Below are 15,821 nucleotides of genomic sequence, written 5' to 3'. Positions count from 1 at the left end.
ATTTGATCCAAAGGTTTCCTTTCTAAACCTCATATTCCTGGGACAGGCTGATAACCAATGTTTGGCGTTTAGCTTATGGACTTGGATAACGTTTGAACATGGCTCTTCAAGAGCTGTTCATAGCCATACATTTAAATGAAGAGCCATCCCACAGATCCCTAAATGCATCCTAGCTTAGCGAAGGATTCTAGCACAGACTCTTAGCAGAAGTAGATCCTACATGTGAACTGAACAGGAGACGACGCGCTTCTCAGAGCAACATTTTGCTGACATAGTAGGACTATAGACAATGGAAAAACCACTTCTTACAGAAGCACAGGCAGCTTTCCAACCCTTTTTAACCAGAAAATTGGGAACACTAACTCGAGAGATCTTGGGCACATGTTAGATATTCTTTGTTTTCCCAGTTTTAACCAAGCAAGTTCACTTGGAAATCAACTCAGACTGGTATTACTTAAAACAGTCAAAGAATAATGTAAAGTCAGTAGGTTTCTTGTGGAAAACCAGTAAGTTCTACTGCTCAATTTTCTCACAGATTCACAATCACAGAGCAGAAAGGTGCCTTTTGGCCTCATGAATTATCAGGTGGGGAGAAGAATCAGAAGAGAAAAGAATATGCACATACATTAAAAAAAGCTTTAAAGCATTTGGAAGTTGTCATAGGTAATATTCACCCTGTGCTAAAATCCCATGTGAGCTCTAAAAGCAAGGGGAACGTGAATGATGTCTTAACTTTGTGCCATCGTGTTATTTTGTGTTCAGTGTTAACCCAGGACAAAGCCATCATATTATACCCTGTACCTTGTTCAAAACTGTTCTTTCCAAATGTAGATGCAGGACCTTATACCTCGGCTCACCTGAGCTGCTAGATGAAAAACTGTCCTAAAACCTCATGGAGGAAAAGAGCTGCTGAAAAAAGGCTGATGTCCTTCATACATTTGGTAACTTGGACCACAAAAAACTCAAGTGTCATTTCCTAGAGACTAAGTATTTATTGGGAGAAACTACCTGCACTCATCCTTCAGCACAGCAACGTTACATCACTTGTTCCACTCCAGACTCAAAGGCGTCTTGTGGGAGCATCTGCATCCTTGGAAAGGTGGCAATGCCATATCTGTTCATCTCCTCTGCAGCAGCTTTCCTTTCCCATAAAACATCGACACTCAAAGACAACAAACTGAAGTGCTTCCCACCCATGAACCAAGCCTCCGTAACTCGTTTCCAGTTGGGACCAAAACATATCGTCACCTCTGGCTTCACAAAGAATAATCTAATGCCAAGAGCAAGGACAGGTTTTGCAACCCATTTGTACAGCACCCGGCACAGTGACAACAGTTGGGATGCAAGGAGCTTGGGGTTATGAGAAGGAATTTCTTTGGAATTCCAAGAAGACAGCAGCATCATCCAGGACTCTGAGGCCTCTTGCCCACAGATCTCAGACTGGTAAATCCAGTCCTCACCATTACTTCCACTCTGGAAAAAGTACTGCTTTCATTCCCCACAGCAAGTGGGGAAACGCTGCTGCTGGTAAGGGTACTGATATGTGTTTGAAAACACATAATTGAGAAGATTTCATTTCTTCATTCCTGAAGAAGAACTTACGACCCTCGCTGCGGTCCCTATTTTGTGAATCGTTAATTGCAATTGAAGCTTTACTTCTGCTTATTGAGTCTTCCTGCTCCTGCTTCCCTTCCCAGTGATTCACAGCTCGCCGAAGCCCGTCTGGCTCTCTGCACCCCTCGAACAGGTTTTAATTAAGCAGCTCGTGAATCCTGCCTGCACCATATCTGGCGCTTGCCTGCTCGCACCCACTACAGTCATGATACTGTTTATAGTTTACTTTTCAATCAGGAAGACTAATTACAGGAGGTCTAACCAGCTTATTAAACCCTGCTGAAATAAAAAGAGAAAGGAAAAAAAAAAGCCACTACCTCTGTGGTGAAAATCTCCCGTGAAAACATGACTCCCCGAAGAGTCAGGAATGTATAATACCCATCACAAGTATGTGTGAGACCAAGAAATGTTTTCATGCAGCACTGTAATTAAACAGAGACTTGCACAAGCTACCCTGATGTTATATGCTTATTTCCTTCTTTTTCCCAGGAGAAGCAACGAGGGGGTTGAGCTGCATGGGGTCAGGCTCTGGGGACCTTTGTCATGCTACACATTGTACCGACACGTAACAGGAAAAGGTGGCCTGCAGATGGGATATTGAATTTTTTCTGACTTGCTTTTCAGATTTGTTGCATTTTTTCTTCCCCACTTATCCCAATCTACCCATAAGAACTCTAGCTCCGGTCTAGGCTGAAGCAAGGGGAATCAGGCAAGGGAAAGAAAGGGTGCAGAAAGACACAGGCAAAGGAAACGTCCTTAAATTCCTGTCTCTGTTCTAGACAGATGCAGACTGGGGAGGATTTGGAAGAAGGGGATGAAAAAGAGATAAGTGCCTAGCCAAGAGCAGTCATGCTGCTACTTCTGACATCACAGCAGCTGCCTGCAGTTACTTTTTGGCACCACTCATCCACATCTGGTCCATAGCAATACAGGTTTGAGATGGGGACTGAAAGCCATCGCTTTCCTTGGGACACCATTTACCTGAGCTGTAAAAGTTGAGGGAAATAAATATATGTGAGCTGAACACAAGCACCAACCTGTATAAGTTCAGCTGGTGACAGCAAACAGTTATGTGGAATCTATAATCTCGGAGTCTCTCTGCACAGAGAAAATAAATAGAAGCTGTCAGACCGCTGCAAACAATTCCTATGCTAAGTACAATATTTTTAATGCTTTATTGTATAAAGCAGTTAGCGTGCCCCTCAAAAAGTAGGTATGGACTTCACCTGAGAGCACACCTAAGGCAATAATTGCACACCTAAGGCAATAATTCACATCAGCAGGAGATTTTCAGCTGCCCACCTCTACCATGTGGTCTTGCTTAAAGGTTTTGGTGAAGCCCCAGCCTGGGACTGGTGGCGCAGGCAGCATCCGCACCCTAGGGAGCAGCTTATGCCCCTACAAAGTAACCACTCACATCAGTTTTTTTTCCTTGTGCATTATCTTTCATGCTGGAGAACTTCATTATTTCATTTATGAATATTTACATTTGTGTTACACTTACTCTTGCACCGTTTCCTCAAGCGTCTTGCTGAGACGTTTGGTGTTGATGCAAGAACTAATCCAAGAGATGCCTGGGAACCTCAGCCAGCAGCAAAACCCCAGCTCAGGCTGCCACGCAACTGGTGCTTGTGGATAGTTCTGTCCAAGAGCATTTTCTTCCCACAACATTCAAACGACCCCCCTGCCCTGACACAACAGAATAAATTCCAAGATGAAAGAACAGGACACACGTCAGCTTGTTTCTAGCATGTCTAGACCCTAGTCTGTTAAAGTTGCAGCTCCTGGGAGGTTCTCCCTCGCAGCAAAACATTCTTTCTGAGCCCATGGAGCACAAAGCAAGCCCAGCCAGCACTGCTCACACCCCTTGAGAGAGAAACCAGGACTGATCTACCCCTCTCCTGGGGCACAAAAGCGAGTTCTTATGGTTTCAGGTCAGGCCCAACAGATTAATAGTGGTGCTTTCTTCCACACATCTAGCAAAAAGAGGAGAAAACCAGTTGCACTTGCTAAATTAACTCACTCTTTAATCAAAGCTTCTTTTAATTAAAATCACTCCCCCATTTTCCATCTTTCTGATGATACCAGACTGTCTGCTCCATAAATAGCTTTTGACTCATAAATAACAACTTTCTTCACCAAAGAAAGAGTGATGCTGGTGGACTAAATATAATTAAGGTATAATGAATAATTAACAGACCTAGAAACACATTTAAAGAGACTCAAAAAGCAAAGCAAATCCCAGGCCCCTTAAATGAAGGAAAACATTCCAAATTCCCAGGCTGCCATGCTGGGTCCATGAAAGAGAGCCGGGTAATGAAAACAAGCGAGCACATTTAACCCAGCTTAGCATCGCTTCCCTGCTGCATCTAATCAACCGTATCCATAGCTTTGATGAGACTGTAAAGATTACATCACTCCAATCTCAGCTGCGGGATTTGATGCCAGACTTACCGAGGGGGAGCGAGCAAACAACACGGAGGATTTGGGCTTTGCTCTGCATTGGAAACCATCACTCTTGGTTTTAAACAAGCCACTACAGAGATGATAACACACTACAAGGGGAGTTCGTAACACGTAACTGGAATAGAACGCGTACATCAGCAGCAAGTTTTGTAAAGATAGAGCAAAGCAGAAGCCAAAGATGCACTGAAAGCTGATTAAAATAGGCTCTGCAGAGTGATTGGGCAGTTCAGCTGCTCTCACTTCACTAGAGAGAGTCCTCAGCACAGAGCAGACGAGGTAAATCAGCCTCTCAGTCCCACTGCCCCATCTCGGATGCAAGAGATTCATCAGCTCTGATTGCTAGAAGCCCAGGAGGGCAGGGGGCTGCACGTCTCCTAACCCAGAAGTCTGTAGCAAGACACGGCTATGAAACTGTGGCCCTTTAGCTACCTGCTCCAGCAAGCCCTGTGCCCTCACCACAGGCTGCCTGCCCCTCTCCTCCATCTCTCTGAGAAGAAGCACCTTCCTGGCTTTAGCTTCTCACCAGCTCAGCCCCTCTGGAGCAGCCACTTCAGCCCCTCTCGGGCGTTCTCATCCTAGCTCATCCTGGGGCTGGGGACAGATGCTGCAGCACCTTTACACCTAGAGCCCACCCTACAGAGAGAAATGGGACGGAGAACACCTCAAGGTATGACAGTTCCCTGACCGCAGCGATTCTCACAGCTTCACAAAATAAACTCAGGGTGGGCTGAGGCCAGGGAGCTGCACAGACCTGTACCTGGGATCCCAGCAGAGCCAGAGGATGCGGGCACTGCGTAGATCCTTCTTTCTGTGGGAAAAACGCTGCACTGCTTCTTTCTGCTTACAGGGCAGATTTAGCATCCTTGGAAAGAGATCTACATAAACCCCTTCCAGCTGCACATGGACCGGGTGTAAAGGGCTACAGACCTCTCCTTGGAGAAAATCAGGTCATAACCTCAGGCTTTGTAACTGCATCAAGCATTTAATAATAATCATTGTTAGTATTTAATAAAGCTCTTTATCTTTTCATACATGAGGAAAAAAAAAGCAAGAAAACCCAAAATGAGCATTAGCAAGAAATCTAATTTGTCTCCAAATGAGAGCAATGCCGGAGCAACCAGCAACAGAGAAAATCTCTGTGCTGATCTCATGAGCTCCGAGCGCTCTGTCAAACCATAAGCTGGAAAATGTACAAAGCCACCGAGGAGAGGAAAATGTGATGGAAGGAGACAGGTTACAAGTTGAGAGCTTGTCTGGCCAGTCAGTGCTAGTCTAAACAAAACACGCCTGTACATCTCTTTCAGATCACCCCCTTGGGACAGCTTTAGTCCAGAATCAAAGGGACTTTGATCAAGTGTGAATCTCGTTTGCTAGGAGGAATCAGCAGGATTGCAAAGCAGCTGCACTGGCTCCTTTAGGAGAGCTGGGATGTAATGCCAGGGGAATAAAAAAAGAAAAAAAATAAAATAGAATCATAGAATCACCAGATTGGAAGAGACCCACTGGATCATGACCGTGCTCGCAGCAGGGTCAGCCCGTGCCTGGTCCGACACCGACCTAACCCCAGCATCGCGCTCTGGAGAGCGGGTTAAAACCAGTGTCTAATCCAGATCCACTGCGTGGGATGAGTCAGTGACACGTGGAGTTGATATTCAAGAGCTGAACCACCAGTCCTCCCTCCCTCTGGGCCGTGGGCAGGGTTCACCAGCAGGGAATAGCACAGATAATGATACAGAACGAAAGGGTTCGACCCAAAACGGAGCCGATGAGTTTGGAAATGTGCTGCAGAATCTAAACCTAGTGAGTAGGTTTGGCTAAAAGCAGAGACACCAGCAAAAGTGTTTATGCCTTTGTGGCACTGAACACCCACTTTGCACTCTGTTTTGCTATAAATGACAGTACAAGAGCAGAACAACAGGCAATCAGCTTCTGTAATGTATGAAGGCTGGAGTCTAGATGCAAAAGTCGCACCAAATTAACCTAGGGATGCAGATTTACAACTGAATTATTGTGGCTTGGCAATTTACTGTGCTGCCGTAATTGAGTTTGTGCATGTTCTCAGCTGGTGGCGGACGCAGAGTGAAATGCTCCAGGTTACGTTCCTTCATTACATTTACATTAACATGCCTACCTTGCGCTTGCTAGGAGTTAAGACGATGCAAAGAGTGATTTACTGCGGCTCGATTAACGCGCGGTAACCTGTTCAGCCACAGAGATACGTCTATGTCTGAGCCCACCTATCAAAGGAATATTTGGTCTACACGGCACTTCTCAGGGAATCTCGTACAAAACACGTCTGATTGCCTTTTGATAAACCAGCTCAGTAGATTACTTCAAAGATGAAACCAGAATCGCTCAAGAAGATTACAGAGAGTGAAATACCAGGAACTGGAATGTGATTCAGAGGCACCAGTGAAAGGGAAAAAGCTAGTGAATTCTGCTTTCTTAATTAAAAAGGGAAAGGACGCTGTTTTAAACCTTTTAATCTCTGCTGAAACCCAACGATGGGGATTTCTCAGCATAGGGAGTGTGAAGAGGAGATGAGCCGAGTGTCACAACCACAGTCATTGAGGAGCAGTTTCCCTTCTCAGTCCCCTGTCAGATTTAGGACCAAAAAAATCCCTGGTCAAACTTGAGTAGAAAAGCCAAAGCTGGCTAAAGAAATGAGTGAAGCTGCAGATCCCAAGGAAGGAATCCTTGTTTAACCCATGCTGCTCACGCTGATACACCTGGATCACAGTTCACTTGATATCAAGGTACTTGAGGAGATGCAAAAATAAGTATTGCTGAGCTGTTCAAGGTAACTTTAACGTGTGTTACACTGAGCAGTGACAACCACAGCAGATCCCAAGGGATCACATGCAACCTTCGTTTGGTGAACTAATCACCAAAAAAAGATAAAAGGCCAATCAGAGCCCTACTAAGCTGGAGAGGGAACGTCAGCTCCTGTTAACATGCTTGGCCATTCATTTCTGAGTTAATAAAAGATCCCCTGCTCAGATGCAGGGGCTAAACCAGGGCTCCTCCTCTTGCTGTGCATTTATCCAGCTGGGCTAGTGAAATGCCTCTTTCACCCAGGCCTTCAGCAACGTGAAGCGTCTTGACATCCTGAACATCTTGTTAACATGAAAACGCACTTGAGATCCCCTTTTTTCCAAGGGCCCCAGCAGATTTCGCATGAGTCCACCTTTTCTCTGTGTTCATCTGTTTATTTGATGGTGATGGTTCTTGTTTCTCCTTGTTGCATATAAATAAAACATCTCGTTGGGTTCATGTCCTGTGACACTTCCCTGCATCAGCGCAGTCCCTAGGGATGAGCCGTGAACAGAACAACTGCATTCAGTCAAAAGGAGCAACACGTCCTCTACAAATAGATCTCAGCTCTCCCGGGAGAAGTCACACTGGGCATTAGGTACCAAACGCTTCTTCAAAATAAAGGCAGATCACTCTCACCAAAACCTTATGGCAGAAAAAGACACGGATCCCCTCAACTCCTCGTAAGAATTTTCTTTCCTGCTTGGAGCAGACGGAAAACTTTGTAGAAAGAGCAGCAATAAAATCTTCATGGCACTAAGAACAACACTTCTCTGCCTTCCAGAGAAATCAGCTTGTGCTGAAGGGCAGTAAAAGCACCGTGGAATGAGTCCAGATATGCCCCAAACTGAAAATGTGTCAAAGCTAAATTCTCTCAACACCATAATGTTCCCCTCTTTCTGAGCTAATGGCACCGTACCACGAGTACTCATTTTGTCCTTTATTGCAGATAATTACTGTACCTCATTATTGTTGACCCTTGCCCAGTCTTCCTCTCTACAATTGCTCCAGGTGGAGATGGAATCTTTAATAGGATATTTTTTAATAAGGTTGAGGTTTTGTTGGTTGTGGTTTATTTGAGGGCTTTTGTTTTGTTGTTTGTTTTTTTCTTTTTCAACTCAGATGCGCAGTTACTGCTTGTCTCTAGGATGGGGAGTTAAGTCATGTTTGGGGGGGGTGGCTGAGCTTTCTGGCTATTGGAGGATTCTGATCTTTTATCTTCTTGATTTTTCATTTTTCAAACAGAACTGAAGCACTTGCTCATTAACTAAATGGTAGTTCGTTATAGCAGCATGTTACTTATGTGATTCACAAATTGCCTCTGTTAACTGAATTATACTCATGCAACTCAATAGATCATAAAGGGGTATTTGTAGTCTAGAGAGCAAAAAAAGCTCAATGATGTTTATTCCCAGAGTTCACTCAGATCCCCCTCTGTAAGTGGATTTAGGCAGAAGGGAGTTGCAATAAAATCAGAGTTAAGCTCTTCACGCCCTTGTGGAAACTGGTTAAGCATAAATACAGGTTATTAAATGGTTGCACACTTGCAGGTTTGGGATCCAAACCCCCAGTCTGGTAACCCATATCCATAAATACCAACTCCATTAAGTAAATCTGAGACTCACTTAAAAAAAAGCTACTTCATCACGTCCTCGCAAAAGCAGAGCAATTTGTTAAAGCAGCAGCTCCTCGTGACTTGAAGCATCAGCATCCTTCCTGCTAGCCAGACAGAATGGGGTTCAACACAAAGAGCATCTGCCTCTCTACATCATTACAGGATTAATTCTGTTAATTAATTGGGGGAATTACTTTTCTTCCCCTCTCCCGCTCCAGACCATTCTCTATCAGGCAATGCAGTCAAACCAAACAATCTGAAGGGAAGAGACACTGAAAACATACATTCTTCTGTCTTTTGTGTGAATGACTTCACAAATGAAACACAAACTGATGATGAAATGTTGGGAAGAGTTTCCTGGTGCTGGACCTGGATTAAAATGTTGAGAATCCTTGTGATTTCATTCTAGCTGCTGTGAAGCGCCAACAGTGATTGAGGCTCTGAGCAACTGATTGATACAGCTGTAAATAAAAAAAGGCAGCCAAAGATAAATACTTTCTTCACGAGAGCAGTTTCTTCTCCTAGCTGGAAGGGCTGATCTTCCCTTCTCCTCCTACTGCGCTGTCTGCTAGACTACAGTTGCCTCAGGGTGAGAAGAACAACAGGACTTGAGACATCTGGCTAGCACAGAGGCTAATCGCTCTCAAGCATCAATAAGAAAAACAGCAAGAGACATTCCAAGGGCCAGGAGAAGACGAGCAGATGTCTGCAGCAATCAGATCTATCAGGATCTTTTCACCCAACAGTGGCTGCGCTTCTCTGTGTTCAGGATTATCATTTTCTTTTAAAGCTATTTCTTGAAGAGCCACTTGGACCAGTGAGTTGGGAGGGCTAAATTGCAGAACGGCTGGAGAACCATCAATCATGCACTTGTGAGCGATGCTAGTCCTTAGTCTGGAGAAAAATCTCTTATGCAATTTTTTTTTTTTCATAGAATCATACAATGGGTTGGGTTGGGAGGGACCTTTGCAGGCCACTCAGTCCAACCCCCCTGCAGGAGCAGGGGCAGCTTTGACTCCATCAGGCTGCTCAGAGCCCCATACGACCCGACCTTAAGCATTTCCATGGATAGGGCCTCCACTATTTGCCTGGACAACCTGTGCCACGCTCAGTGTAAACAATTTCTTCCTTATATCCAGTCTAAATCTCCCCTCCCTCAGTTGAAAAGCATCACGCCTTGTCCCGTCACAACACATCTTGCTAAAAAGTCTGTCCCAGCTTTCCTGTAGCCCCATTCAAGTACTGGAAGGCTGCTCTAAGGTCTCCTCAAAGCCTTTTCTTCTACTCTTTCCCCAGTTTTGGGGAGGGGATGAGATAACAGCAATGATTTTCCAATCCTTTCCTCCAACCCTGTTCCTGGGAGGATCAAGAGACTTGTCTCTGTGTTTGCGCTAGTCATACGCTGAACCTAACCCTCCTCAATCCAGATACTTTCTACAGCTTCTTGGGAGGGAGAAATTAAAATATTTCAAGGATGCCAAATCAGCAAGAGAAGCCTGTTGCGGTGACCCCTCTTCATAAATGTCACACCACTCTTTTTTTCCCCCAAAATAAGCCTTCTGGCCAACCCTGCTGTCCCACAGGACTCACACCAAAAATATTTGATGTTTGGTTTAAGCAAAACACGAATGCAAACTGAAAAGCTTTCACTTCAAAACATTTTACTGTACAGAGCTCCCCGCGGAAGACTTAAATTTCTTACTGAAGCATCCACAAAGCCTTTGCACCATGACAAACCATCTCTCCTGCAAACAATGTTTTCATCAGAAGTTTTTATTACTCTGCTCTACACATAACAAATCCCCACGTGCTCACTTTCTGTTCGTTAGGCTGTAAATTTCTCAAAGTGAAGAATAGTTTATAGCCAGACGCGGAACTAAGCAAGCAGGCAGCACTTAAGAGATCAATAGCAGTCCCAGCTTTCACCCTTCCAGTAAGGATGAGACATGCAGTAACAGCTCCTTGGGACCATAGAGATATTTACTCGCTATTGAATTAATTTGTGTGGGGTTTATTGAGAACGTGGCTGTTTCCCCACAGATCTCTGGGGCAGAAGCAGTGGAACGCAGGCGGCTGGCTCGGTGTGTCCAAGGAGCAAGACAGTGAATTAACGGAGCACGGAGCAGCTTCAGAAAATGCTCATGAGAGCTAGAGCAGTGGTGCCTTCAACCCAGTGCCAAGGGAAGAAATGTGGAACAAACCCCCGTACCATGCTGGTGGGGTGTTTTTTACATCACAGCAACTTTTACTAGCCTTGTGTCCTAAGAAGATCCACGCAAAGATACCTTACAAGTGCTCTTCTGATCCAAGAGCACAGGTCCAAAGAGAGCCAGGGCACTACTTTGGATGCAACAGAAGAAATAACACTGCAGAAAACTAGACATGCAGCAAGATTAATGTGAAATTTTACCTTATTTCTACCTGTAAGCAGAGTGCTGAGAATCCACTGCTGTACAAACACCCCAAAACCCATCAAGGAAGGGCCCCCAGCAGCTTTTTTCACCCCAAAGCAGCTGCTTTTCACCCCAATTTGGGGAGCTGTAGGCAACGCTCAGAGCCATCCCTGCAGCACAAGTACACAGGCAGCCCTGCCAGTCCTCTCAAGACTCAGAGAGGCATCACTAACACTAATGAGAGAAGAAACATCTCCTGCTGGAGCAGCACTTAGCCTTGCCTTCCCAAACAAGGTCAGTGGCAAAGGCAGGAACGCTGCTCTGTTCACCCAAGCAACCATGGACACCTCAAAGACGTGATTTTCTCAAGGCCTCAGGGTCAACGGCTTCAGTCTCTTGAAGAGTCTGAACAGTGCACTCAAAATCAAGCCATTTAGAGGATTTATGTCCTATTACTGCTCCCTTCAAAAGGCACCAGTGCCACGCGCCGCCTCAGCTGTCAGCATCGGCAGCTCCTGGTTAAGAACATGATATAATCATCAGTATATTTGTCGGCAGGGCCAAAAGAGTAAAATGTATTTGAACAAGGGAAAAAGGGGAGGATGGAGACCTGTGATTAATTTTAGAAAGAAGCTGCAAGTTGCACAGTCACAAAGCGGAGGCTGGAATGCGGTTTTCCAGAGTTTGTAAAGACTCATTTAATTTCTATAGAAACTGAGCAGCAAACAGGTAATTTTCTCTGCAAATTGCTTCTATCACCTCTGTAATGCTCTGCAAGAGGAATGTATTTCCCTTGCGTCTTCTTAATCCCCTGTTATTTTCATTATAAATTTAATTAAGCTCTCCTGGAGAACATTCTATGACATATGAGCCAAGTTTTGTTTCTTCTGTCAGCGCGGTGACAGCAACGAGCTGCTGAGTTATGTGGCAATTGGATTTCTCTTTTCGGTGTAAATATTTCAAATGATATTAAGCAGCAGAGACATTGACTTCCCCCAGCTGAATCGATACAGCTCAAGCTAAGAGCCAGAGCTCTACAGAGAAGGTCCGAGCGACGCACGCCTTGAGCCAGCTCTTTCCTCCTGTTTTGCAGAGCACCTCGAGAGCCGATTCTCTCCCTGCAAACCAGGTAAACGCAATCAGCTCTGGACCAAAGCTTCCAATCCGTACGGCACAAACGGATGCAGAGGAACATCCTACTCTTTGTTGTGAAATTGGCCCTCGAGGACCCTGCCTAGGTTGGAGCACAGCTGAACGCGGCTTCCTCGCAGCAGCCTTTTCTCTCCGCGCCAGCCCTCAGTGCAGGAGGTTATTATTCCAGGGAGGGCTCTTCCGAGTGCCCTCTTTGTTTTACTGGGGGCTGGTTACCAAGCAACATGGGCTGCGTTATCGATGTTCCAATAGAGCGTAACTTGAATGGGACCCTTCTCTTCTGCCAGTTTTGAAGAGAAGATTTATTCCAGGCTAATTCCCTGTTCCTAGCTCCCTGCTCGTTTCATACAGGTATTTGATGGTATTGGATAAAATTTATCAAATCACAGAATTACCAGAGTCCGGAGTGACACGAATTATGCGTGAGGACAACTATTGTTATAATTGCTGTTTACGTTGCCATGCAGAGGTTCTCAAAGCAGGATCTAGGCTGTCTGGCATGAAAAACAAACCCCTGCTCCCTCCAGTGCCCGGGTTCCATTTTAACCAAGAGACACTGCAGAACATTTGCCTCTCTTCTGTCTGACCAGCAGCTGGTGGGATCCCTGAACCAGCAAAGCCAGAGGTTTGCTAGAGCTCAGCACTCACAGCCGTGTCCAGATTTCCAAAGACCCAGCAACTTGCTTTCTAGATTTCAGCTGCAGGATTTTCAGTGCTGGACCAAGAATACCAAGAATAAAACCCAAAACCGTCCTTACTGAATAATTAAATCTCTAATGCCTGGCATTGCTCAGCATTTGTGAGGGATTCTGGTGTCCTTAACCTTTCCCCTTTGCTTCCTAAGACAAAAGGAAAGCAAGAAAAGATCATAGAATCATGGAAAGGGTTAGGATGGAAAGGACCTCATCCAGTTCCACATCTCCCACTGGACTGGGGGGCTCCAAGCCTCATCCAGCCTGGCCTTGAACATCTCCAGATCACAAGACATTAGCCAACATCAAGGACAAAGATGTGAAAAAACATACCAATACTTACAAAAATATATAAAATCCCAAGTCCTTCACTTTCCCTATCACATTAGCTCGTTCCCCAGATGCTTTCCTGTTATTCCCCTCATCTGTCACCAATGACATCACAGGAATATGCAGAGATCAGCAAAGAAGTGCACACATATGGATAAAGCACGGGGATGCAAACCATACGGCTTTTAATTCCGATGTCTCTACAACTCAGCAAAAGCAACAATTGTGATTGGCTCAGCCAAGCTGGGAAACACATTCAGCGCGCAGCGAGCAGGAGTCAGCCCTTCACACCTCGCTTCCCCTCGCCCCCACCTGCAGATTAAAGGGAGTGAAATGAACAGCAGAGGCTCCCATCACAAATCTGAGCCCTGGAGAGCATGCATCTTGAGGGGGAAAAAAACACCACCAGATAACCCAAACCACAAAAAAAACCCATAAAACATCCTCCTAAAAAAGCCAAAAACCAAACCTGAACAAAACAAAAGCCCAAATCACACCCCCCTTCCTGGTCAGGCTTCAGTTCCCTCTGAGTGTTTGAGTTGTTATTTGGCTGTTGAGTATTTTTTTCCCTTTTTAAAGACATTACTATCACAGAAGAGGGAGACTCGCATCCCTGCTGCCAGTCACATCCATCATCTCGCAGAATTTCAAGCATCGCTGCCAAGAAAAACATCTTCAAAGCGATACTGGAGTAAAATGTCGCACCAAGGGAGAGCTATCTGTCTACGCCTCATACTTCTTTAAAGTTGTGCCTTTGACAGCTTAACAACAGCTCAACAGCTCAGGTCTCAGCACGAGATTTCCAGGCTGTTTGACTAGGAGAAGGATGACATTTTAATTAGAGGCAAAGCTTCCGCTTTGCTTCCAACGCCCCTCTGTTTAATGCTAGGCACGAGGAGCACTGGTTCTGTTTTCCTGGGAGGGTGAGGAGGCCCAGGTTGCCCAGAGAAGATGCAGGTGCCCCATCCCATGGGAACGTCCAAGCGTGAGGGTGTTGCTCATCATGGGAGCAAATTTGAACTATTTCCTTTGCAGGGGTTACCGAGAGGGAGTTCTCCCCTAAAACATGTTTATTATCCAGAAATCCATTCCCAGTTTTGTCACTGTTAATGCCATGCAACGCAATTTCATAGAATCACAGAATCACCAGGTTGGAAGAGACCCACCGGATCATTGAGTCCAACCATTCCCATCAATCACTAACCCATGTCCCTCAGCACCTCGTCCACCCGTCCCTTAAACCCCTCCAGGGAAGGGGACTCAACCCCCTCCCTGGGCAGCCTCTGCCAGTGCCCAATCACCCTTTCTGTGAAAAATTTTTTCCTAATATTCAGCCCAATTTGCTTTTGGTGTGCCACAGAATCCCAGAAGGTAACCATAACATCAGCGAGATGTGCGCAAAGGTTTATATTTTTCATTCTCCTGCGACACAAAGCCATCATAAACAGAAGATATGCACCACAATCCTGCTACCTGCGTGGTTTAAGCAATAAAAGCATGTTGAAATCAAGCTCGTATCGAGGTACTGAGAAGTGCAGGGAGCAGATAGGACAAGTACAGTATCATTTCACAGAGCTCAACGGTTTTGATGAGATTCAACACGTGAAATTGCAGGCTTTCCCCTATTATAAAGAAATGGATAAACCCACGCAGGCACCTCTGTGTGAAAGGTCCATTGGAGGCAGGTGGCATTCTGAGAGTCACTTAGGACCTTTGCATTTAGACTTCAATTTGCTGCTTTCTCTCAATTCCTTGGGCACAGCCTTAATGCAAAAGGTGTCATTATTGCAAAAGATATCATTATCCTTCCTCTCTTCAAGCGATGAGTAGGAAAAAGCAGTAGCAGCAGAACAGCCTCTTTCAAACACTGCCTGTGCCCATGACCTGCACGGAAGACAGGGAACGTCTAGCAGCCAACAGTAGGAAACAGCTCTGGATTTCAGAGCTGAACAGATGGCTTTAACTCGTTGGCAGGGAAATACTATAATGGCTAAAAAAGGATGAGGAGTGTATCGAGCAAGTGATGCTCCCCCATCATCTAACAGGGCGATCCTGCAGCTGCTCTCTGTGGGCTCCATCCTTACAAAAGCAAACATCACCCACGAGCAAGAAGTAAGATGGGACCTGTCTGAAATGATCCAGTTTACACTCATGCAATCTTCACACAAGGTGTCCCTTGGGGAGATAAAACTGGGGAAAAGAAGAAAACTAAGGGGATATCAGCCCAGGTGATGGGAAGTTTACTCCGTGTTGTATGATGGGTACAAGCTACAGTTCTTTGTCTCAGTTCTAGCAGCCTCTAATCCCTCTCTCTATGTCCCCTTTCCGTCTCCATCCCTTTGAAAATGAGCATCATAAGCTGACTCTGGAAGGCAGACAGCCCAAGCAGGCAGGCAGAGACTATTTCCATCCTCGAGTACCTCAAGCTTGCTTCCAATGCAAAAAAAAGGTACATTTTTAAGCTCCCTGCAAAACAGAACCTCACCAGCATTTCAATTCATAACCCGCACGGCGCCTTGCTTCGCCCATGGCAAATGCTAAAAATGAATCATATTAATATAGCTCACTTTTAAATAGTATCTCAGGGTTTTGCCTTGGTGTCAAAGCACCAAGTAAAACAGAGTTCAACTGTATTATACAATAATATTTTAAGTTAATATGAAAGTGAAATCAGCAGAGGTTGGGCTTTCTAACCTTTTCAAGATGTGGATGATATCAGGCAGCACTGAATAAATCACTTCAACA

General features: G+C 45.2%; 1 protein-coding gene across 1 annotated transcript in view; it reads right to left on the bottom strand.

Moving 5' to 3' along the window:
• The window catches only part of LOC138730872 (mucin-17-like), a 96,216-nt gene that overhangs the window by 56,756 nt on the left and 23,639 nt on the right, over window positions 1–15,821 (bottom strand). The gene's annotated exons all lie outside the window — the stretch shown is intronic.

Source organism: Phaenicophaeus curvirostris, chromosome 25 (genome assembly GCF_032191515.1).
Source record: "Phaenicophaeus curvirostris isolate KB17595 chromosome 25, BPBGC_Pcur_1.0, whole genome shotgun sequence".
Classification (NCBI taxonomy): Eukaryota; Metazoa; Chordata; class Aves; order Cuculiformes; family Cuculidae; genus Phaenicophaeus; species Phaenicophaeus curvirostris.
The sequence above is the reverse complement of the archived record's forward strand: the minus strand, read 5'-3'. Positions and strand labels throughout refer to the sequence as shown.